Source organism: Sciurus vulgaris (genome assembly GCF_902686455.1).
Source record: "Sciurus vulgaris genome assembly, chromosome: 11".
Classification (NCBI taxonomy): Eukaryota; Metazoa; Chordata; class Mammalia; order Rodentia; family Sciuridae; genus Sciurus; species Sciurus vulgaris.
In genome coordinates, this window is record NC_136472.1 from 100,397,355 (window position 1) to 100,421,560 (window position 24,206).

Consider the following 24,206-nt stretch of genomic DNA (forward strand, 5'->3'; position numbering starts at 1 on the left):
AAACAGAGTTGGGTGAATAAGTTGGATTTTAAGATAAATAATTTAAGTAAGAAAAACGCGCCTGACATCCGTTTATTTATGTGTAAAACGAGTGTGTGTGTGAGGGGAAGGGGGAGAAGACATATGTTTGACCTTGAAAATAATCCAGACATGGGATGGCATGTTGTTCGTTGTTCTGCCAACTCTGCTGAACGTAGTGACCAGTACAAGAAAGTGTTCTGTCCTGGCTTTCTGCTTTCTGATGTCTCCAGGGTTTTCCCTCATCTCCACAGAGTTAAAGGGTTAATGAAAATTAAAATAGTTCTTCATGACTTAAGTCAAACTTATGAATTATATGTATCATAAATTTATATACATATATATACATATATATGAATGCTTTCCTTATTTCCAATATGTTTTTTTAATTTTTTTAGTTTTTTTATTATTTTTTTTTAGCTTTTAATTTTTTACAGACTGCATTTTGATTCATTGTACACAAATGGGGTACATCATTCGTTTCTATGGTTGTACATAATGCAGATTCATACCATTCGTGTAATCATACATGTACATAGGGCAATGATGTCTATCTCATTCCACCATTTTTCATACCCCCTGCACCTCATTTTCTTGTACATATTCTAAAGTTCACCCATTATTCTCTCATTCCCCACCCTCACCCCCATTGTATATCATCCTCCACTTATCAGGGAAAACATTTGACCTTTGGCTCTTTGGACTTGGCTTATTTTACTTAGCATGATATTCTCCAATTCCATCCATTTCTCTGAAAATGCCAGAATATTATTCTTCTTTATGGCTGAATAGTATTCCATTGTGTATATATACCAGAGTTTCTTTATCCATTCATCTGCTGAAGGCATCTAGGTTGGTTCCACAATCTAGCTATTGCGAACTAAGCTGCTATGAACATTGATGTGGCTGTGTTACTGTAGTCTGTTGATTTCAGGACCTTTGGTTATAAACTGAGGAGTGGAATAACTGGGTCAAAAGGTGGGTCCATTCCAAGTTTTCTTAGAATTCTCCATACTGCTTTCCAGAGTGGCTGCACCAATTTGCAACTCTACCAGCAATGTAAAAGTGTGCTTCTTCCCCACATCCACACCAACATCTATTATTGTTTGTGTTCCTGATAAAAGCCATTCTAATTGGAGTAAGATGAAATCTTAGAGTTGTTTTAATTTGCATTTCTCTAATTATTAGAGATGTTGAACACTTTTTCATATATTTATTAATTGGCTGTATGTCTTCTTCTATAAAATGTCTGTTCAGTTCCTTGGCCCATTTGTTGATTGGGTTCTTTGTATTTTTGTTATAAAGTTTTGTAAGTTCTTTATAAATTTTGGAGATAAATGCTCTATTTGAAGTGCATGTGGAAAAGATTTTCTCCCACTTGGTAGGCTCTCTCTTCACATTCTTCATTGTATCCTTTGCTGAGAAAAAGCTTTTTAGTTTGAATCCATCCCATTTATTCATTCTTGCTTTGATTTCTTGTGCTTTGGGAGTCTTATTGAGGAAGTCTGATCCGAAGCCAACATGATGAAGATTCGGGCCTACTTTGCCTTCTATTTGGTGCAGGGTCTCTGGTCTAATTTCTATGTCTTTGATCGATTTTGAGTTGAGTTTTTGTGCAAGGTGAGAGGTAGAGGTTTAATTTCATTTTACTGCATATGGATTTCCAGTTTTGCCAGCACCATTTGTTGAACAGGCTATCTTTTCTCCATTATATGTTTTTGGCTCCTTAGTCTAGTATGAGGTTACTGTATTTATGTGGTTTTGTCTCTGTGTCTTCTATTCTGTACCATTGATCTGCCTGTCTATTTTGGTACCAATAACATACTGTTTTTGTTACTATTGTTCTGTAGTATAGTTTAAGTTCTGGTATTGTGATACCTCCTGCTTCACTTTTTCCATTCAGGATTGTTTTGGCTATTCCAGGTCTCTTGTTCTTCCAGATGATGTTCATGATTGCTTTCTCTATTTCTATGAGGAATGTCATTGGGCTTGTAATTGAAATTTCATTGAATCTATATAGCGCCTTTGGTAGAATGGCCATTTTGACAATATTAATTCTCCCTATCCAAGAACATGGGAGATCTTTCCATCTTCTAAGGTTTTCTTCAATTTCTTTCCTTAATGTTCTGTAGTTTTCATTGTAGAGTCTTTCACCTCTTTTGTTAGATTAACTCCTAAGTATTTTTTTTTTTGAGGCTATTGTGAATGGAGTGGTTTTTCTAATTTCTCTTTCAGAGGATTCATCACTTATGAATAGAAATGCATTAGATTTATGCATATTGACTTTATATCCTCCTACTTTTCTGAATTCATTTATTAGTTCTAGAAGTTTTCTAGTGGAGTTTTTTGGATCTTCTAAATATAGGATCATGTCATCAGCAAATAGTGACAGCTTTAGTTCTTCTTTTCCTATTTGTATCCCTTTAATTTCTTTGGTCTGTCTAATTGCTCTGACAAATGTTTTAAGAACAATGTTGAATAGAAGTGGTGAAAGAGGGCATCCCTGTCTTGTTCCAATTTTTAGAGGAAATGCTTTCAGTTTTTCTCCAACATCATTAAGAATGATGTTGGTCATGGGCTTAGCATAGATAGCCTTTACAATGTTGACGTTCCTTTTTTTTCTAGTATTTTAAGCATGAAGGGATGCTGTATTTTATCAAACGCTTTTTCTGCATCAATTGAAATAATCATGTGATTCTTAACTTTAAGTCTATTGATGTGGTGATTGACATTTATTGATTTCTGGATGTTGAACTAACCTTGCATCCCTGGGATAAAACCCACTTGATCATGGTTCACTATCTTTTTAATATATTTTTGTATGTGATTTGCCAGTATTTTGTTAAGAATTTTTACATCTATGTTCTTCAGGGATATTGCTCTAAGGTTTTCTTTCATTGATGTGTCTTTGTCTGGTGTTGGTATCAGAGCAATACTAGCTTCATAGAATGAATCTGAAAGGGTTCCCTCCTTTTCTATTTCCTGGAATCCTTTGAGAAGTATTGGTATTAATTCTTCTTTAAAGGTCTTATAGAATTCGGCTGAGAATCCATCTGGTCCTTGGTTTTACTTGTTTGGTAGGCTTTTGATGGCTTCTTCTACTCTGGTGCTTGAAATTGATCTGTTTAGATTATGTACATCTTCCTGATTCAGTTTGGGAGGATCATGTCTCTAAAAATTTGTCGATGTCTTCAATATTTTCTATTTTGTTGGAGTATAGATTTTCAAAGTAGCTTCTAATTATGTTATGTATTTCAATGGTGTCTGTCATGATCTTTTCATTTTCATCACGAATTCTAGTAATTTGAGTTTTTTTTCTCTCCTCTTTGTTAGTGTGGCTAGGGGTTTATCAATTTTGTTTACTTTTTCAAAGAACCAACTTTGTGTTTTGTCAATTTTTTGAATTGTTTCTCTTGTTTCAGTTTCATTGATTTCAGCTCTGATTTTAATTATTTCCTGTCTTCTACTACTTTTGGTGTTGATCTCTTCTTCTTTTTCTAGGGCTTTGAGGTGTAATGTTAGGTCATTTAGTTGTTGACTTTTTATCTTTTTAATGAATGAGCTCAATGCAATGAACTTTCCTCTTAGTACAGCTTTCATAGTGTCCCAGAGATTTTGATATGTTGTGTCATTGTTCGCATTTACTTCTAAGAATTTTTAAAATTTCTTCCCTGATATCTTCTGTTATCATTGCATCATTCAGTAGCATATTATTTAGTCTCCAGGTATATGAGTAGTTTTTGTTTGTTATTTTATCATTAATTTCTAATTGCATTCCATTATGGTCTGATAGGATACAGGGTAGTATCTCTATTTTTTTTGTATTTACTAATGACTTTTTTGTGACATAGCATGTGGTCTATATTGGAGAAGGATCCATGAGCTGCTGAGAAGAAAGTATATTTGCTCCATGATGGAAGAAATACTCTGTAAATATCCATTAGGTCTATATCATTGATTGTATTATTTAGTTCTATAGTTTCTTTGTTCAGTTTTTGTTTGGAGGTTCTATCCAGTGGTGAGAGTGGTATGTTAAATCCCCCACTATTAATGTGTTTTGGTCTATTCAATTCTTAAAATTGAGAAGGGTTTGTTTGATATACATAGATGCTCCATTGTTTGGGGCATAAATATTTAAAAGTGTTATGTCTTGCTGTTTGATGCTTCCCTTAAGCATTATGGAATGTACTTCTTTATCCCTTCTGACTAACTTAGGTTTGAAGTCCACTTTATCTGATATGAGGACGGAGACCCCTGCTTTTTTACTGGGTCCATGTACATGGTATGTTTTTCCCCTTCCTTTCACCTTTAGTCTGTGGATGTCTTTTTCTATGAGATTGGTCTCTTGAAGGCAGCATATTGTTGGGTCTTTTTTTTTAATCCAATCTGCTAGTCTATGTCTTTTGATTATTGAATTTAGGCCATTGACATTCAAGGTTATTATTGAGATATGATTTGTATTCCTGGTCATTTGTCTTATTTTTGGTTTTTTACTTGTCCTTTGATTGGCTTTTCCTTTAGGGTAGTTCCTCCCTTTGCTGACTTATATTGTTGTTTTTCACTTCCTCCTCACAAAATATTTTGCTGAGAATGTTTTGTAGGGCAGGCTTTCTATTTGTAAATTCTTTTAACTTTCGTTTATCATGGAAAGATTTTATTTCATTGTCAAATCTGAAGGTTAGTTTGGCTGGGTATAGTATTCTTCATTGGCATCCATGTTCTTTCAGAACTTGAAATACATTGTTCCAGGCCCTTCTTGCTTTTAGAGTCTGGGCCGAGAAATCTGCTGATATCTGTATTGGTTTCCCCTTATATGTAATCTGATGCTTTTCTCTAGCAGCCTTTAAAATTCTGTCTTTATTTTGAATGTGAGGTATTTTCATTATAATGTGTCTTGGTGTGGATACATTGTAGTTTTGTGCACCTGGTGTTCTGTAAGCCTCTTGTATTTGATTTTCCATTTTATTTTTCAGGTTTGGGAAATTTTCTGATATTATTTTATTGAACCGGTTTCTCGTGCCTTTGGATTGTATCTCTGTGCCTTCCTCAATCCCAATAATTCTGAAATTTGATCTTCTCATAATATCCCATAATTCTTGGAGGTTCCATTCATGACTTCTTGATATCCTCTCAGTTTGTTCAATTTTATTTTCACGATTGAATATTTTGTCTTCATTGTCTGAGATTCTGTCTTCCACAAGGCCTATTCTGTTGGTGATGCTTTCTATTGAGTTTTTAATTTGGTTTATCGTTTCTTTCATTTCAAGTATTTCTGTTTGTTTGTTTGTTTGTCTAGTTGTGAACAAGAGGATAGGGAAACATGTAGGATATAAGTGAGTAAATGGGGTACCTGCCAAAGGGCCTCCAGTCTCCTACAGGTGTCTCAGGAAGGGAGCCGCCCTTCCAATGATGATGGCCACACCCTCAGGAATAATTCAAAGTGCCTACACCAGCCTCCAAAGGAGCTGGGAACCCCCAGCAAGGGTGCGCTGAGTCAGCACGGAGGCAGGCTCAGTGTCCCTCTTCAGTAGGGGGCCAGGTGGGCAGGCAGGCTCAGTGCCCAACCCACCTCCATGTGGTGGGTGGGCTCAGTGACTTCCGACCTTGGTGTGGGGGGGCAGGTCTCTAATATATGTTTTAAAACTGTAATATAGGGTTCAAAAACTAAGTTCTGGAAATACATAGAATTTAATTGGAACTCCACACTACCACATAGAAACTGTGCTGTCTTAGATAAATTATTAACATATTTATATTTGAATTTTTTTATATAAACATGATACTACTTATTACATCTGATTGTTTTAAACTAATGTATTTAAATGCATTTAGAATAATGCCTAATATAGAGAGAAGAGCCAAGGATGACAATAATGGCAATTGTGTTCTGTTGGATATTTTTATGAAAAATAGAATGCTGGAAAGCAAATATCTGTTTATGCTGTGATGTCTTATTACCCCCAAATTATAAATTTTGTGATACCTGATTTTTAATTAAAAGGAAAATTTTCATGTGAACAATTTATTCAGGTGACTTGTTATTCTAACATAACACCCAAAGGAGGATTATATTTTAAGATTGTATTATTTCCAGTATTTTTTGGAAAAAAATGCAGAATTGATATTATCTTGAATAAAAATTGAAGTTAGAATAATAGAAAACTTTCTGTTACATTGATCTTCTAAATATAACATGAATACTTTGAAGTTTCCTTGTATATCCAAATTTGGATCAATTGAGTATAATATCTTTCATTGATTCATTAAAACTCAAAGCTGAATTGTTCCCTGCTTTTGATCTATATAAATACCTCTTTGCATATTTCAGTGGACAAATTATTGAAACTACTATCACATTTTTGTCTATGTTCACAAAGCAGTAAACTCACGTGTTGTCAAATATACTAATTTTGGAGATTACTTATGAAATACATCAGAAAACAAAATATCTAAAATATTGTGATTGAATTTTGAAAAGAGGTTGTATAAATGTAAATTATCACAATTTTGTGGAAGTAAAAAAAAAAAAAAAAAAAAACCTTTTGATCACGGAGCAGGACATGTTAACCATGTACATGGTTTACATACTATCTAGGTAACATTGCCCTTGTCAGATCTCCATGGATTCTTCTTTCTTCCTTTTCCTTTGTGTCCTTTTTCTTTAGTTTTAGTGATTGCTGCTCTGGCCATTTACTGTAATGAGGCTTCAGGTGAGTATGTATGTATGTATGTATGTGTGCACCTTATGTGGTATATGTTCAAGGTGTTCAAGGTTGTTTTCTGAGCAACATAAAGGCAGTACATAAGAGATGGATCTCCAGAAGTCCCTTGAAACAAATTCAAGAAGAAAAATACATTTTACCAAGCAAGGTTCTTGGTTACAAGTGCAACCTGCCTCTCATTAGCTTGAGCATAAAACACAATTTATAGATCTGGGAAATGAAGAGTCTTGAAAATAATGTGTGCTAGGTACAGGCACAGCTGGTTCTGGTTCATAGGACTGGTCTCTGTCTACCTTTCAACTGATCTCTTTAGCCAGGGCTTTATTTCCATGAATACTCTCCAAACATGTAGGTCCTGGCAGTTCCAAGCCAACACTACCTTTCTGTTGTTAACTTCCAGATGTGCTTAAATCAGTACATATTATTTACATTTTCATATTCCTTTTTGGCTCCTTATGCTATTTTTTATTCCTTTCTGCTTTTTCAATGATCAATTTTTATTTATTCAAAAATTCAGATTATACTACCTTCTGAGAGCCTTCTCTGATCACTTGAGACTGGTATCTCTTAATTAGGTACTAATGACACCATCTGTTTCATCCTCCTCCAGTATTTATTTCATTATTGACAATGTCCATTTTTATTTCTGTATTCTCAGAATAAAATATGATGTCTATAAGAAAGTAGATGACCCATAGAGGTACATTTTTCAAATGTCTCAATTACTATCTTCATGAAAACAGTCTTTCCTGTTAAAAGTAATTGTTTAAAATGTATTTTGATTTTTGTAAGTATGAGTTTCCTGGTTATAAAATGAAAATATTTATATTTTAATAATTTCTAAAATGCCTCTCTTACCCTTCCCTCTTTCTGAAGCCTCAAACCTGTATCTATTTACATTAGCATATAAACTTTGCTTCTCTCAAGAGAGTCAGGTTGTGCAGAAACATTAATTCATTAAAGAAATTATATCTGTATGAGAAAAAATATTTCTCCCATAAAATTGTATAGAGAGATTTCCTAGAATATGGCAATTGAATATTAAATAATGAAATACTTTATTCTTTCTTAAAAATATTTTTTTAGTTATTGATGGACACAATACCTTTATTTCATTTATTTATTTTCATGTGTGCTGAGGATCGAACCCAGGGCCTCACATGTAGCTAGGTAAGCACTCTACCACTGAACTACAACCCAGCCCTGAAAGACTTTATTCTAATGGATGCTATGTGTTCCTTATTATAATTATGAACTTATATCCACATTTAAAAAGATTCTCCTGCTCATGGCTTTTTATCTGTTCCTCTTGTTTTTCTTTCCCCTCCTCCTCATTTTTCTCTCCCATTCTCCTATTATCTCCCCTCTACCAGCACCATCATCACCTTCCTTCAGATAGTCAGGAATTGTAAACTCAAGTGCCTGGACAGGCCATGCTGGAGATGTACCTGAATGACACCAAATGGCACAAGGTTATGGGTGCTAAACTTCTTGGTGAGGTAGCAAACATAATGCCTAGCACATTACATTGTAAAATATCAGGAAGACTTTTTTAAAAGCAAATAAAAAAACAAATTAGAACACAGCACAAAAACAGCAGAACAAATAAGTCAGGGTGTGTTTTGTCAACCACGATTACTAGTCTGCAGTGTTGGCTTTACAGTCTACCATGACTTCCAAATGTAGGTTAAATATACTCTGTGACAAAAAGCCATGAACTATACAAGTATTTCATTCTGATTCATCAGAATCAATATTATACAGTGGTCGAAAGGACAGTCACTGGAGCTCGGGACCATTAGCATAGTCCTCCCACCATTAACTGCATGACTTTAGTCAAGTCACATGATTTCCCAGTGTCTATTTCTTGAGAAAATCATGATTAGAATTTATGCTAAGCCCATGGCTAATATCATTCTAAATGGTGAAAAACTGAAAGCATTCCCCCTAAAAACTGGAATAAGGCAGGGATGCCCTCTTTCACCACTTCTGTTCAACATCGTTCTTGAGACTCTGGCCAGAGCAATTAGACAAACCAAAGAAATTAAAGGGATACGAATTGGAAAAGAAGAACTCAAACTATCCCTGTTCACTGATGACATGATTATATATTTAGAGGAACCAGGAAATTCCACCAGAAAACTCTTAGAACTCATAAGTGATTTCAGTAAAGTAGCAGGTTACAAGATCAATGCCCATAAATCCAACGTATTTTTATACATAAGTGATGAATCTTCAGAAAGAGAAATTAGGAAAACTACCCCATTCACAATAGCCTCGAAAAAAATAAAATACTTGGGAATCAATCTCACAAAAGAGGTGAAAGACCTCTACAATGAGAACTATACAACACTAAAGAAAGAAATTAAAGAACACCTTAGAAGATGGAAAGATCTTCCATGTTCTTGGATAGGAAGAATTAATATTGTCAAAATGGCCATACTACCTAAAGTGCTATACAAATTCAATGCAATTCCAATTAAAATCCCAATTGTGTACCTTACAGAAATAGAGCAAGCAATTATGAAATTCATCTGGAAGAATAAGAAACCCAGAATAGCTAAAGCAATCCTTAGCAGGAAGAGTGAAACAGGGGGTATTGCAATACCAGATCTTCAACTCTACTACAAAGCAATAGTAACAAAAACGGCGTGGTATTGGTACCAAAATAGAAAGGTAGATCAATGGTACAGAATAGAGGACACGGACACAAACCCAAATAAATACAATTTTCTCATACTAGACAAAGGGGCCAAAAATATGCAATGGAGAAAAGATAGCCTCTTCAACAAATGGTGCTGGGAGAATTGGAAATCCATATGCAACAGAATGAAACTAAACCCATATCTCTCACCATGCACGAAACTAAACTCAAAATGGATTAAGGACCTCGGAATCAGACCAGAGACCCTGCAGATTATAGAAGAAAAAGTAGGTCCAAATCTTCACCTTGTTGGTCTAGGACCAGACTTCCTTAACAGGACTCCCATAGCACAAGAAATAAAAGCTAGAATCAACCACTGGGATAGATTCAAACTAAAAAGCTTTCTCTCAGCAAAGGAAACTATCAGCAATGCGAAGAAAGAGCCTACAGAGTGGGAGAATATCTTTGCCAATCATACTTCAGATAGAGCACTAATCTCCAGAATCTATAAAGAACTCAAAAAACTCTACTCCAAGAATTCAAATAGTCCAGTCAACAAATGGGCTAAGGAAATGAATAGACACTTCACAGAAGAAGATCTACAATCAATCAACAAACATATGGAAAAATGTTCAACATCTCTAGTAATAAGAGAAATGCAAATCAAAACCACCCTAAGATTCCATCTCACCCCAATTAGAATAGCGATTATCAAGAATACGAGCAACAACAGGTGTTGGCGAGGATGTGGGGAGAAAGGTACACTCATACACTGCTGGTGGGGCTGCAAATTAGTGCAGCCACTATGGAAAGCAGTGTGGAGATTCTTTAGAAAACTTGGAATGGAACCACCATTTGACCCAGCTATCCCACTCCTTGGCCTATACCCAAAGGACTTAAAATCTGCATACTACAGAAATACAGCCACATCAATGTTCATAGCTGCTCAATTCACAATAGCCAGACTGTGGAACCAACCTAGATGCCCTTCAATTGATGAGTGGATAAAGAAACTGTGGTATATATATACAATGGAATATTACTCAGCCATAAAGAATGATAAAATTATGGCACTTGCAGGCAAATGGATGAAATTGGAGAATATCATGCTAAGTGAGATAGGCCGATCTCAAAAAGCCAAAGGACGAATGATATCGCTGATAAGTGGAGGATGACACATAATGGGGGGGAGGGAAGGGTTAGAGTTAGGGTTAGGGAGGGGGGCAAGTATGGAGGAAGGAACTACTGTATAGAGGGTAAAGAGGGGTGGGAGGGGTGGGGGGAAGGGAAAAAATAACAGAATGAATCAAACAACATTGCTCTATGTAAATTTATGACTACACAAATGGTATGCCTTTACGCCATGTACAAACAGAGAAACAACATGTATCCCATTTGTTTACAATAAAAAAAATAAATAAATAAATAAATAAATAAAAAAAAAAGAATTTGTAGTTAACTAATATAAAATGCTAGAACAGCGTTAAGCATATATTAGGTTTCACTTTCCTTAGGTATACAGCAAAGCCGGGCTCCTGAACCATTTCTCATATATATTTCAGCCCTGTTCCCTTTTTACTCTAATCATTTTCAGATGCTTTGGATCTAGTGAGCCTAGTGAAATTATTGTGAGAAAGCCTAAAAGATAGTCTCATTTAACAAAAAAAAAAAAAAAAAAAAGAAGTTGAAGATTATATAAAGTTATTTACCTGAAAACACTTGACCAAAATATATGAAATTGGGTTCATTTCTTTCTATAATGGTTGTTGTAGTTTATCCTTCAAGGCTAAAGCATTTATTTCCCCAGTTTCTGGAAATGTTAGCAGGTGAAGGGTCTCAGCTGTGTCCTTCTCCGTAATTGCCATCTTATAAAAAGAGTCACCTCATCCAAAGCCTTGCCCTTTTCCACAGGCGGCAACATCCAAAATCTAGACAAAGGGGAGGTAAGGGGTAGAGGCCCAACCCTCTTTGCTCAGGATAAAATCATTCCTTCTAAAGGAAAATAATTAGATACAATACAAAATGTTTTAGTTAGGTTTTACTGGCCTCGACCAATATACCTGACAAGAATAATTTAGAGGAGTAAAACTTTATTTCAGGCTCATGGTTTCAGAGGTCTCAATCTAAGGTTGGCTGACTCTGTTGCTTTGGGCACAAGATGAGGCAGGACATCATGGCAGAAGGTTGGTGGTAGGGGGAGTTGCTGTCTTCATGATGGCCAGGAAGCAGAGAGGGGAAAGGGCCGCAGGGAAGATGAATTCTTCAAGGCACACCCTGTAACCTACCTCCTCCAATAATGCCCCACTTACATACAGTTACCACCTGGTCAGTCCATTCAGCATAGAATGGACTGATTAGGATAGAGCTCTCACAATCCAATAATTTCACTTCCAGGTATTCCTGTATTAACACTGGAGCTTTGGGGGAACACCTATATCCAAACCATAAAACCAAGCAAAAAATATTGATGTAAAGTAGTGAATGCATTTCTACTTCAGTTTAGATGCTTATTTTTAGTCCTTTGTGTAGTTTATATATTCTTTTATAAGTATCATGTATCCCCTCCAATTTGGGTGCATATTCTTCTCTTCATTTTCTGGTATGCTGTCATATTGATATTTATTTCTTTGAGCTTCTGTGAAAAAAAATTTTCATAGAAACATTTTTACTCGAGGTACTCAGCAGAAGAAATTTATATAGAGAAAATTAGTATATTTTAATTAAACTGGCAACAAAGTGATGAAGAGAGAATGAGAGAATGGAGTATGATTAGAATATTAATGCAGTAAGTCAGGTAAGTAATGGAAATTTTTCATAGAATCTTAAAGAAAAAACTACCAAATGTAAATAATTGAGCAAGGTGGATGAGTTTTCTAGGACTGCCTTAACACATATCACATGTGGGTGGTTGGCAGGTTGGTTTCTCCCGGGGCCTCTCTCCGCAGCTTACAGATGACCACTATTTTACTGTGTTCTCGCATGGTCTCTCTTTGGTCTCTTCTGTGATCTGTGTCCTAGTCTCCTCTTTTTATAAGAATGCCAGTCATAGTGTATCAGAGACCAGCCATATGACCTCATTTTCCATAATTACACTTTTAAAAACAGTATCAAAATTTGAGGTACTAGATTTAGCATTACAATGTGTGAATTTTGGGAAGACACAATTCAGAATGTGACATGGTAATGCATCTTTTAGCACCACATCAGTTCATTGAATATACTAACTGAGTTCTATAGAATAATAAAAATGAAATGTTCTTGGTTTGAATCACAGTTCTAGTATCTACTAATAGATGCTCAACAGAAGGGAAGGCCCTGCAACCTGTCTGCCTTCCTGGTATAAGATTCATGGAACTATTTTGTGATAATATCACCATAAAGAAGAGAAGGTTTTGTGAAATCTGACATGATTGTGAAAACCTTCTGAAGGAAATGGATCTCAGCTTCTAGGATCAAAAATAAAAATATGCAAGTATATTAGGAGGAAAGCAAAAGAGCATTTCAGGAAAGAGAAATGCTATAACCAATGACATACATATGGACAAAGTGCACAGTAATGAAGATGCAGTGAATAAATCAGTCTGGCTAGAGTAGAGGGTCACTGAAGTTATTCTGCAGTAGAAAACTATATTAAGAAGATTAAACTGGCAACAGAGTGCTAAATAGATTGCAGAGGGAGATGAAAGACCAATTAGAATATTAATGCAATAAGTCGGACAAGTGATATTGAACTCAGATGATGTGTTGAAAGTAAGAAGATGATGAAGATGCGGAAGCTATTATGAGAAAGCTGATTATTCAGCATTTATTTTGGGATATTAGGATGTGAAAGAACTCTCAGAGACAATGGTAAAGCACTTTATTAAAACACCTTTATTGGAGATGAGAAATTTTCAGTTTTAGACACATGAAAGAGCCACAGATCAGCTTGGTGAAAATATATAATATGAAGTGAAAAATAGAAATGAAGCATCTGAGGCAATCTACAGTAGAGATATATATGTATAAGTGAAATGGCTTTCAACTCTTCAAGAGTTGAATGGATACAAGATTATGGAAGAAGTGGGGATTGAAGGAATTGTGCCATGACACATTGAAACCTAAAATCTTTGGAAGAAACATAATGATGACATTCTGGATATAATCTTGTAGGAATAGGGATTAAGATATGTGGGAAGTTAGCAAGATCAAAAAGAAAGGGAGGGGAGGGGAGATGAGGGTAGGAAGAATAGTAGAATGAATCAGACACTATTACCCTAGGTACATATATGATTAACATGACCAGTGTGATTCTACAACACGCACAACAGAAGAATGAGAGATTATACTTCACTGATGCATGATGTGTCAAATGTATTCTACTATAATTAATTAGAAAAACTAAATTTTTTTTTTTTAAATCTGAGTTTGGAAGTATCAGTAATATAATGTTGAAATTGTCAAGACCACAGTTGAAAATATTAGTACCAGACTGTGAATTTAACTTAAAAAACAAATTGGGCACAATTAACGAGTAAATTGAAAAATGCATTAAAAAAATACTGCTGGGTGTAGTGGTGCACACAGCTGCTGTAATACTAGCAACTTAGGAGGATGAAGAAGGAGTATCACAAGTTCAAGGCCAGCCTCACCAATTCAGCGAGGCCCAAAGCTACTTGGTGTGTGTTTTAGTCAGGGTTCTCTAGAGGAAGAAAATCAATAGGATAAGTGTATGTGTGTATACAAACACACAGGCATAGTATGATAGATAGTCTATATATGTGTGTGATTATAAAAAAGGATTTATTAGATTGGCTTACACAAACCAAAGCTAGATAGTCCCATAATGGCTGTCTGCAGTCTGAAGAGCTAGAGGAACCAATAGTCACTCATTCCAAAAAGCTGAAGCCTCGGAATAAGAGAGAGCAATTATACCACCCTATTCTCAGTCTGAAGGTCTAGAAACTCCCTGGAGAGTCATTGGGAAAAGTCTGTTTTGGAAGAGTGAAGGATCTAGAGTCTGATGTACTCAGTGATCCCAGCAACAATAAAGAACCCATTCAAGAAGAATTGAGCTTGCATCTGCTCCTGCTTCTTTGTTCTACCAACTTTTTGTTCCTTCCAAGCTCCCAAACTTGTATGGTACTGCCCACACTTAGGGTGAGTCTCCACTTCAGTTCACTGTCCCATGTCAATCATTCCTAGAAACATGCTCATGGAGACATACAGAAGCCTCAGTCTTAAGCATTTCTTAATCCAATCAAGTTGACAATTCAGAAAAACCATTACAGTGGGAATTTGTTGCAAAATAACAGATAAAGATGCGCTTCAATAGATGAATGGATAAAGAAACTGAGGTATATATACACAATGAAATATTATTCAGTCATAAAGAAGAATAAAATTATGGCATTTGCAGGTAAATGGATGGAGTTGGAGAATATCATTCTAAGTGAGATAAGTCAAAGGCCAAATGTTTCTGTGATAAGTGGATGATGATACATAATGGTGGGTATCAGGTGGGTAAGAGAAGATGGAGGAAGAATGGATTGTGTAGAGGGAAATGAGAGGTAGGAAGGGGCAGGGGGAAGAAAAGATAATGAAATGGACAAACATCATTAACCAATGTACATGTATGATTACACAAACAGTGTGACTCCATGTGCAACCAGAGAAATGAAAAGTTGTATCCCATTTGTGTACAATGAATCAAAAAACAATTTTTTAAAGGGCTGGAGATGTAACTCTGTGATAAAGAAACCCTGGGTTCAATCCCCAGTAATTAATAAATAAATAAGAAAGAAATCGCAACTAAAATTGTTTTCTATCAATAAGAGATAACTGTTACAGATCAATGGCCACTTTTATCCTGTATTCCTATGTGTCTAACAGTAGGGATAATAGGGAGATTATGATAATGACATTAAATGCCTATTTATAGGAATAGAAGTGTTTTGTCTTCCTATTTACTTTGTAATACTTTTATTGATCCTTTTATAAGAGATAGTAACATTCTTTGCACATTGTATTCTAAGCACAAACATTCTAATTTTTAAATACTTAAAAACTGCAACAAAACTAATAATTAACTTGATGTGCAAGCATGAACACATGCATATTTATGAGCATGCCTACAAATGTACTTAGCATAATAGAATATTGAATATAGGAGACAACATATTATTTAAGAAGCTTCCTTGTTTTGTATACAATTTAGATGTAATATAGTTTCAATTAAATATATATCATATATTTATATGAATTAATGCAAGTAAAGTCATTAGTACATGACACAGAAATGCCGAGTAAATATTAGTGAAAATTATTAATTGATATTCTTCATATCACCTAATACACAGATATGTGGATAAATAAGCATAGGAAAACCTTTTAATTACCAAACACTTATACAAATACCTTTTTATAATTGTATATTTCCAAAAACACTTTTTAGTATTAACAAATTGCAAATTGAAACACTTCAAAAACTCAAAATCATGAAAATAAGTCTTTATTTTCTAAGCTAGCATTTGCTTTGCATCACACAAAAAGCAAACTATAAGTATATCTAATACACTATAAAGCTGAGCACATACCAAGAAATATTACCTTTGTTGTTATAGTTTTTTCAGTAGTGATATTTAAATGGAAGTTTGAAATTAATGTGCTTTGGAGGATTTTTTGTTTTGTTTATGATATCATGTTTTGTACACATTGCCAACCCTCAAAAGCAATGACTTCCTTGATATTCTACTCTATTTAAGTAACTTAATGTGGTTCCCAGGAAAGTGAGGACTTTGTGGCAAGTTGACATTCATCTAAGATTGTCTTCTTAAATATACAGCTGACTTTGCTGGGAATGAGACCTGGATGACTCTCAACCTTGACTGTGAAGAGCAGACAACTGCAGGGCTCTGGTCCTTCAGCTTTACTTAGGGTGCTCAGAGAAGTCCAGTTTCTGTGACACAATATTAAGAATGTTGCCAATGTGGCAGTTATTTTTCCATAACAAATTGGTCCTGCAGCTTTGTATAGTATAGTAGATTTTATAACCTCAAATCAGCAAAGTTACATCAGGAAATTACAATGAATTACTAAGTGACTGGATAAATAAAACTTATAAACCAACTATTCACTTTTACCATAATACTTTAATTAATCATAGTATTCAAATATTTCAAATGGTATATTATTTAGATTTTGTTTGCTTCCTTTTTTGGATTTTTTTTTCCTTTGATGCTGGGATTAAACCCAGGGGCAGGGGCACATCAGCACTGAGCTACATCCTCATACATTTTTATTTTTTATTTTGAAACAGTGTCTCACTAAGTTACTAGGTACTTACTAAGTTATTGAGAATGTCCTTGAATTTGTGATTCCCCTGACTCAGCCTCCTAAGTCACTGGGATTATAGGCAGCTGTGCCCAGCTGATTATTTGGATTTTTATGCTAAACTTGAGTAAATTTATATAGGCATCTACTTTAGGGGATGGTATTATTGTAGTTTATCACTATTAGGCAATTAGTAAACAAGTTGGACTGTTTGGGAATTTGCCAGATGCCTTCTCTGACCCATTGCCAACCTTTAATGGAAAGAGGAAGTAAAGAAAAAGGTTATGTAAAAGGTCTGTTTTTTTTCAGCTTACTTTGTGATATACTGTGTAAGAAGAGAATACTTAAGGAATGGCAGATTGACTATGCTTTCCAATGTCAATTGACAAACACTGGAAAATTAAAAAAAGTCATCTGTTGTACTCTACTGTCCTTGATCCAAAAGTATAGAAATAAGTTGACATGTTTGGTAAAGCACCATATTAGGTTCCATTTGATATTAAAAAAGTCTTCCACAGAGAAATACTACTGCTAGTGCTGAGGTATTTGACTTTCCTGCTTAACACTTCATAGAAGTCACAGGGAATAAACAAGTAGCACCTGGATACATGTGTATACATATATCTACATTAAATGGAACAGATAATCCATACCCCAAAGCTCACCATACACTAGGAGGACAGTTCAACCAAAATTGAAAGTTCTGTCCTACTGAATATTAGAGTGTGTATATATAAATCACACAGAAATACAGCATTGTGAGGATATTTGAGTGTGTGTATGTATGTGTTCAGCTACCACTTTATTTCTAAACAGAAATGTACTTTTTCTTCCTAAAAGGAAGGAAAAACATTACAACTTTGACTAGTATATATTCAGACAAAGGAAATGAGTAATGATAATTTCTAAACATTCTGAATATGAAACCTACATCTACATTTTATTATGCTTCTTCCTTACACTAATTTAATAATAGTTGGTTTACGAATATAAGACAAGACCATCTCAGTCTCAAACATAGCTTTTTGACTGACATTGACATGAAATCTTCAGACTATGATTTCACTTTTGTCAAATTTCATAATTCACTTTTCAAAGTACAATCTCTTTCAGTATTGCTAACTCTGTGATATATTAATATTCACAACCCACCCTGATAACTGAGGCTCAGAAAGTTCATAGACAGGTGACAGTTGACAAACTCAAGCCAAGAAATCAGCATCCACCAGATAATAGTAGCCTCTTACCCCATTCTGTATCTCCACTGGGCAGAGATGTAAGCAGAGAAAATATGATGGCAAAGATGAAATTTGCTGCTCAATACTATAACAGAATAATATGAAGCTGGGGAATGGAGTGAATTATAAAACTACTATGAGTATGTGAATCATTAATAATAAGAAAATCATAGATCTGTATTTGTTTGAATGAAAGCACCAGAATAACACTATGTAACAGACTTTATATAAAGGAAGAAATGAGAAATATTTTCCTGACACTAATAACCAAAACTAATATATTTGTATGTATGCACTTACCTTCTGAGGAATTTCTCAGGTCAAATCCACTCAATCAAATATTTTGTCATTATTGATTTGGTTTTATGGCTTTAGGAATAATATCTTAAAGCAAAAGCAAAAAATGCTGTTAGAGGTAAACAGATATTTTATGAGCCTATCATATAGTGCTGCAGCTATTTACTTTGGATTTTAGTCTTAAAGTTGGTTGGATACAGTTCACATGGAATAGTCAGAAAAATATAGCATTCCAGTGACCATGATGTCATATCATGGGCAAAATGTCACATGGTTAGGTTTTCTATACCTCTGTCATAATGGATCTTCTAGGGCTTTCCAGCTTCTGTTCAATCATAGGGAAATATACTTTTGATGCCTATGATAGAGAAATTGAAATTTATAATTAACAGATTATCGACTTCAGAGTTATGTCACTTAACTAAAACCCATTTTTATTTAATGAACATCCTTATGCTTGGGTTTTGTATTGAGAACATTAACTTCTTACTCATATTATCCATTTAAAAATATTCTCTAATAATTTGGTTAAAGCACATGGACCAAATATCTGAAAGCTTTCTCTGTGACTTTGAAGTTAGAGATGTATATTTGGCTCTTGTTAAGGGCTGAAACATGTGGAAGATCCAACCCTCAGTACCTCAGAATGTGACTATATTTGGAGACAGGGTCTTTTAAGTGTTCATTATGTCAAAATGGGGAAGTTAATGTAGCCTCTAATTCTTTATAAAAAGAGGAAATTGGAAAAGTAAATTATGTGCACAGAGGGATGACTAAATGAAGAAGCTGTAAAACATTGGATATCTGCAAGCCAAGGAAGGACACCTGGGAGTGATCCTTTCTTTGTGGCCTTTGGAGGGAAACAACCCCACCAACTCCTTGATCTTGGGTCCCAAGAGTCTCAGAAAATAAATTTCTGTTATTAACCCAGTCTTTGGCACTTTGTTATTAGTTACTGAATAATGGTGTCTAGTATCCAGCACAGTGCCTGACCTTGTATTGGTGTTCTATGGCTGTTGATGAATGAATTTTTTAATGGCAGAAACTCTTCTTACCCTAATCCAAAGCATCTGAACAAAATCCTGCCTAGTTTCTCTTTTCTTTCTCTTGCTCCAGTACAACCTCAGTGTAAGGAATGTAAGTTGGGAGCAAAGCATGGATGTTTGGGTACTATATTAACGAAAAATATTATTACGATTATCTCTGGTATCCACCAGTGGTTGGGTTCAGGATGCGCTGGGATACCAAATCCAAAGATAAGTCCCTCATATGATGACATAGTGCTTGCATATAATTTTTGCATATCATCCTATATCCTTTAAATCATCTCTAGATTACTAATACCTAATACAATGTAAGTGCTATACAAATAGCTGTTATACTATATTGCTTAGGGAATAATGGCAAGAAAAAATTCTGTGTATGTTCAGCACAGACAAAATACGTTTTTCAGTGTTTTTGATTCATGTTTTGTTGATCTCACAGATGTAAACCCTAAAGACATAGAGGGCCAACTTACTGATTTTTACTATTTACATCATGGAATTCCTGGAATATTTTGGTCTTCAGATATTATTTTTCTCCTTAGGTTTTAAGATGCGATAACCACATCAGAAAATCTACAAAGATTATATAACCTAAAGGAAATATGAGAAGCATTTCTTTCCCTCTCTGGGATTATTTACTTACTTAGTTTTGTTTTAAAATTTAGAAAGGGTTGGGGAAAAAGATAAAATAATTTGGCTATCAAATATGTTCTTTGGGAAAAATAGTGTCTGTCTTCACCTTTAGATTTTGTGTTGTGGCTCCAGTAGAGAACATTCTTGAATACTATAAAGTAAGCTCTTGGCTAGTTTCTAGATTATAAAAACTTCTGTCTAGCATCCAGTATAACTGATTGCTAAACTCACTTGAGAAAACTAACAGCTCGACATTTAAAATGATGACTGGAATTTATATTTTGTAGACCACATTGATCTTTGAGACAATCTGGTAAGGGTTTTATAAATCTGAAAAACATAATTATCCAATTACATTTCATTATGACTATTTCTGGCAAGTGTAGCAGAAAGAACAAAGGCTAGGCATGAACAAGCAATTGCATTCTTTTTTTAGGAATTTGGTTATAAGTGCTACTTATACTTCATTAAGATCTTAAATTCTTTCTGCAGTGTTCACCTTAGATGAGAGCAAAAGGGTTGTTCTAGTTCATGTTCAGGAAAATCAAAGCTTAAATTCATATAAAAATGAAGCTAAAAGCTAAATTCTCACTAGGAAAGAAAAGTAAGCTTACTATTTCCCTTTAGTGTATCAAACCTCTGATTAGAATATATATAAGTCTTCAGTATACATTGTATAATATTTTATTTGTCATTTTCTATTTAATTGAAAGAGAATGGTTATGTCCGATGTGATCTGGCATGGGATAGGATTATTAGGACTATAAGAAATAATTTCAGGTCGTTAGTATGTAATTCTCACATATTGCAATTATTATTGTGATTATATTACCTACTTAAAATTGTTTCTATTATTATTAATAGAACAAAATATGTGCCAGGAATTAAACTTTACTCAATGCACTCCATGTAGATTTTGGTAGAACCGAAATATTAACTCATGAACCAAAGTTAGAAAACATTTTTGTTCTTCTTAAAACCTTTCACACTTTAATACATAAAATTATTATTGACAGTGCTTGAGGAACTCTTTTAACAATTATGCATTTTAATTTGAAGATTCACACAAAGATAAACCCACATAAATAGTTATCTCATAGTAGACAAAAGCACTATAAACATAAATTGGAGAAAAGATAGCCTCTTCAGCAAATAGTACTGGGAAAACTGGAAATCCATATGTAACAAAATGAAATTGAACCCCTTTCTCTCACACTGCACAAAAATCAACTCAAAGTGGATAAAGGACCTGGATATTAGACCAGAGACCCTGAGCCTACTAGAAAGAAAATATAGGCCCAACACTTCAACATGTCAGCTTAGGAACCAAATCAATTCCTCAACAAGAATCCCAAAACACAAGAAGTAAAATCAAGAATCAATAAATGGGATGGTATCAAACTAGAAAACTTCTTCACAGGAAAGGAAATAATCAAGAACATGAACAAAGAGCCTACAGAATAGGAGAAAAATCTTTGCTACCCGCATCTCACATAGAGCATTAATCTCCAGGATATATAAATAACTCAAAAAATTAACACCAAAAACCAAATAACATACTTTCCTGGTGGGACTGAAAATTGGTGCAACCCCTCTGGAAAGCAGTATGGAGATTCCTCAGAAAATTTAAGAATGGGACCACTATCTGACCCAGTTACCTTCATCTCAGTATATACCCAAAGAATTAAAATCAGCATATTACAATGATGCAGCCACATCAATGTTTATAGCAGCTCAATTTACAATAGCTAAGCTATGGAACAAACCTAGATGCCCTTTAATAGATGAATGGATAAAGAAAAAGTGATATATATATATATATAGTGTATAACATATTATATATATATATATATATATATTCAATGGAATATTACTCAGTCATAAAGAAGGATGAAATTATGACATTTGTCAGTAAATGGATGGAAATGGAGACTATCATGCTATGTGAAATAAGCCAATCTCAATAAACCAAAGGCCAAATATTCTCTGTGATATGAGGATGCTGACTCACGATAGGCAGGATAGGGAAAGGGAGGAGGGATGGGAATGTGAAAGACAGTAAAACGAATCAGACATTACTTTCCTATGTTCATGTATGTATACACGATCAGTGAAACATCCACATCATGTACAACCACAAGAATGGGATCCTAATTAGAATAAGTATTCCTCTATGTATGTATAATGTCAAAATGCATTCTAAAAAGAACAAATTTTATAAAAATTTGAAGTTTCAACTTGAGAACTGTTAGCCTAATAACTGCATTGATTATGCTTTTGCAGTGTCTCCCATATTTGCTCATCCTCCCTGTTAATCTACAACTACATTGATTCATGTATTGGTCTCCTTCCTGCTGTTCTATTAAATACTTTGTATGACTGACTTTGTTCTATCAGAATGATACATCCTTCCAACAGCTACCAGGTTGATGTTACTGAAATATTACCATCGGGAAGATGTGCGAACTCATTCCCCAGTGGTTAGAGTTTAGCATATAAATTACATGACAAAGTGGAATCATGTCTTCATTGACTCAGTCATCTCTGTTACTGTTTTCATAAAAACTACCCATAATTATTTTATTGCTACAAGCTTCAAAAATGTAGAAGTAAAGGTACTAGTTATTTTTAATATAACTCAATAGTGATTGAGAGAGGAAAACACTCTTACCTTCAAGTAAGTTGCATTCAAAACTCTCTCCTGCAAATGCCATAATTTTATCATTCTTTATGGCTGAGTAATATTCCATTGTATATATATATATATATATATATATATATATATATACCACAGTTTCTTTATCCATTCATCAATTGAAGGACATCTAGGTTGGTTCCACAATCTGGCTATTGTGAATTGAGCAGTTATGAACATTGATGTGTCTGTATCTCTGTAGTATGAGTCCCTCGGGATTTTGAGTCCCTTGGGTATAGGCCAAGGAGTAGGATAGCTGGGTGAAATGGTGGTTCCATTCCAAGCTTTCTGCGGAATCTCCACACTGCTTTCCAGAGTGGCTGCACTAAATTGCAACCCCACCAGCAATGTATAAGTGTACCTTTTTCCCCACATCCTTGCCAACACCTATTGTTGCTTGTGTTCTTGATAATCACCATTCTAATTGGGGTGAGTTGGATGTACAAACAGAGAAACAATATGTATCCCATTTGTTTAGAATAAAAAATAAATAAATAACTCTCCCCAAAGTAACTCATTACTATTCCAGTCCTACTGTGTTTGCTCACATTGCTTAATTGCTGCAACCACCTCATTTAATTATCTCATACACATGTGAACAAATGCCTCCTTCTTAGATTAGCTAGAGAAAATTGTTGAAAAAAAATCTTAGTAAATTTTAAAATAAATACAAAGCATAAAACTGAATTACATATAAAAGTCAGAATATTTACCCAAATTAAAATGAAGATGGGGGTTCCTGAGCTTTGCTTAGCAATGTCTCCTCTATATTTTTTTATGTTGAATAAAGAAAGGATATATTTAGAATTAGACAGCTGGACTCTTTTTAGATGATCCCAATTTTGTTGGGAACATCCAAAGCATCATAATCTGGAGCCAGTAGAAAGTATGCCTTTCCTCTGTACCAGATCTGATCAGGGTGTTAACCTTGGCCACATCAATGTCATAGACGTCTTTATAGCTTGTTTGATCTGGTGTTTCTTGGCCTTAACATCCACAATGAACACAGTGTGCTGCATTCAATCTTCTTCATGGCTGACTCAGTGGTCAGGGGAACTTGATGAATGGTAGTGGTCAAGCTTGTTTCTCCTTGGGGTGCTCTTCTGAGGATATTTGGGCTGCCTCTGGAGCCACAATGTCGTGGGTCACTAGAAGGTAGGTGAAGTGTAGATCTTTTTATAGCTATGGACACCCTTCAACACTGCCTTCTTGGTCTTCAAAGATTTTGCTTTGGCTTCAACTTTGGAAGGAGCAGGAGCTTCCTTCTTAGCTTTCAGTGCCATTTGGTGAAAAGCTGTCTCATCTATTTTGAATTCTAGACACAAGTTCTCAAATAATATGGGGCAGCTCTACATCTTCATTACTCCTGGGATCAATGGAAGTCTCAGCCCCTTGACATCCCACTTTTTGGACTTCAATGCATATGTGAACTCCCAGATTTTCCTCTCCAAAATAATGAAATGAATTAGCTTTTTGCTTCCCTGTCCCTGTAAGTCTACCTATAACTAGGTTCTGTCTTCTGAATAAGAAAGGAAATTTACATGACATGTCCTTAACACATATTCCTAGTGGTAGATATCAGAAGTAGCTCCCATTTTCTGG

General features: G+C 34.8%; 1 pseudogene across 1 annotated transcript; it reads right to left on the reverse strand.

Moving 5' to 3' along the window:
- Positions 1-23,430: 23,430 nt before the first annotated feature.
- On the reverse strand, positions 23,431-23,887 carry LOC306639526 (large ribosomal subunit protein uL23-like; annotated as a pseudogene). The gene has a single exon. The product of its transcript is annotated as a large ribosomal subunit protein uL23-like (transcript).
- Between the last annotated feature and the right edge of the window lie 319 nt (positions 23,888-24,206).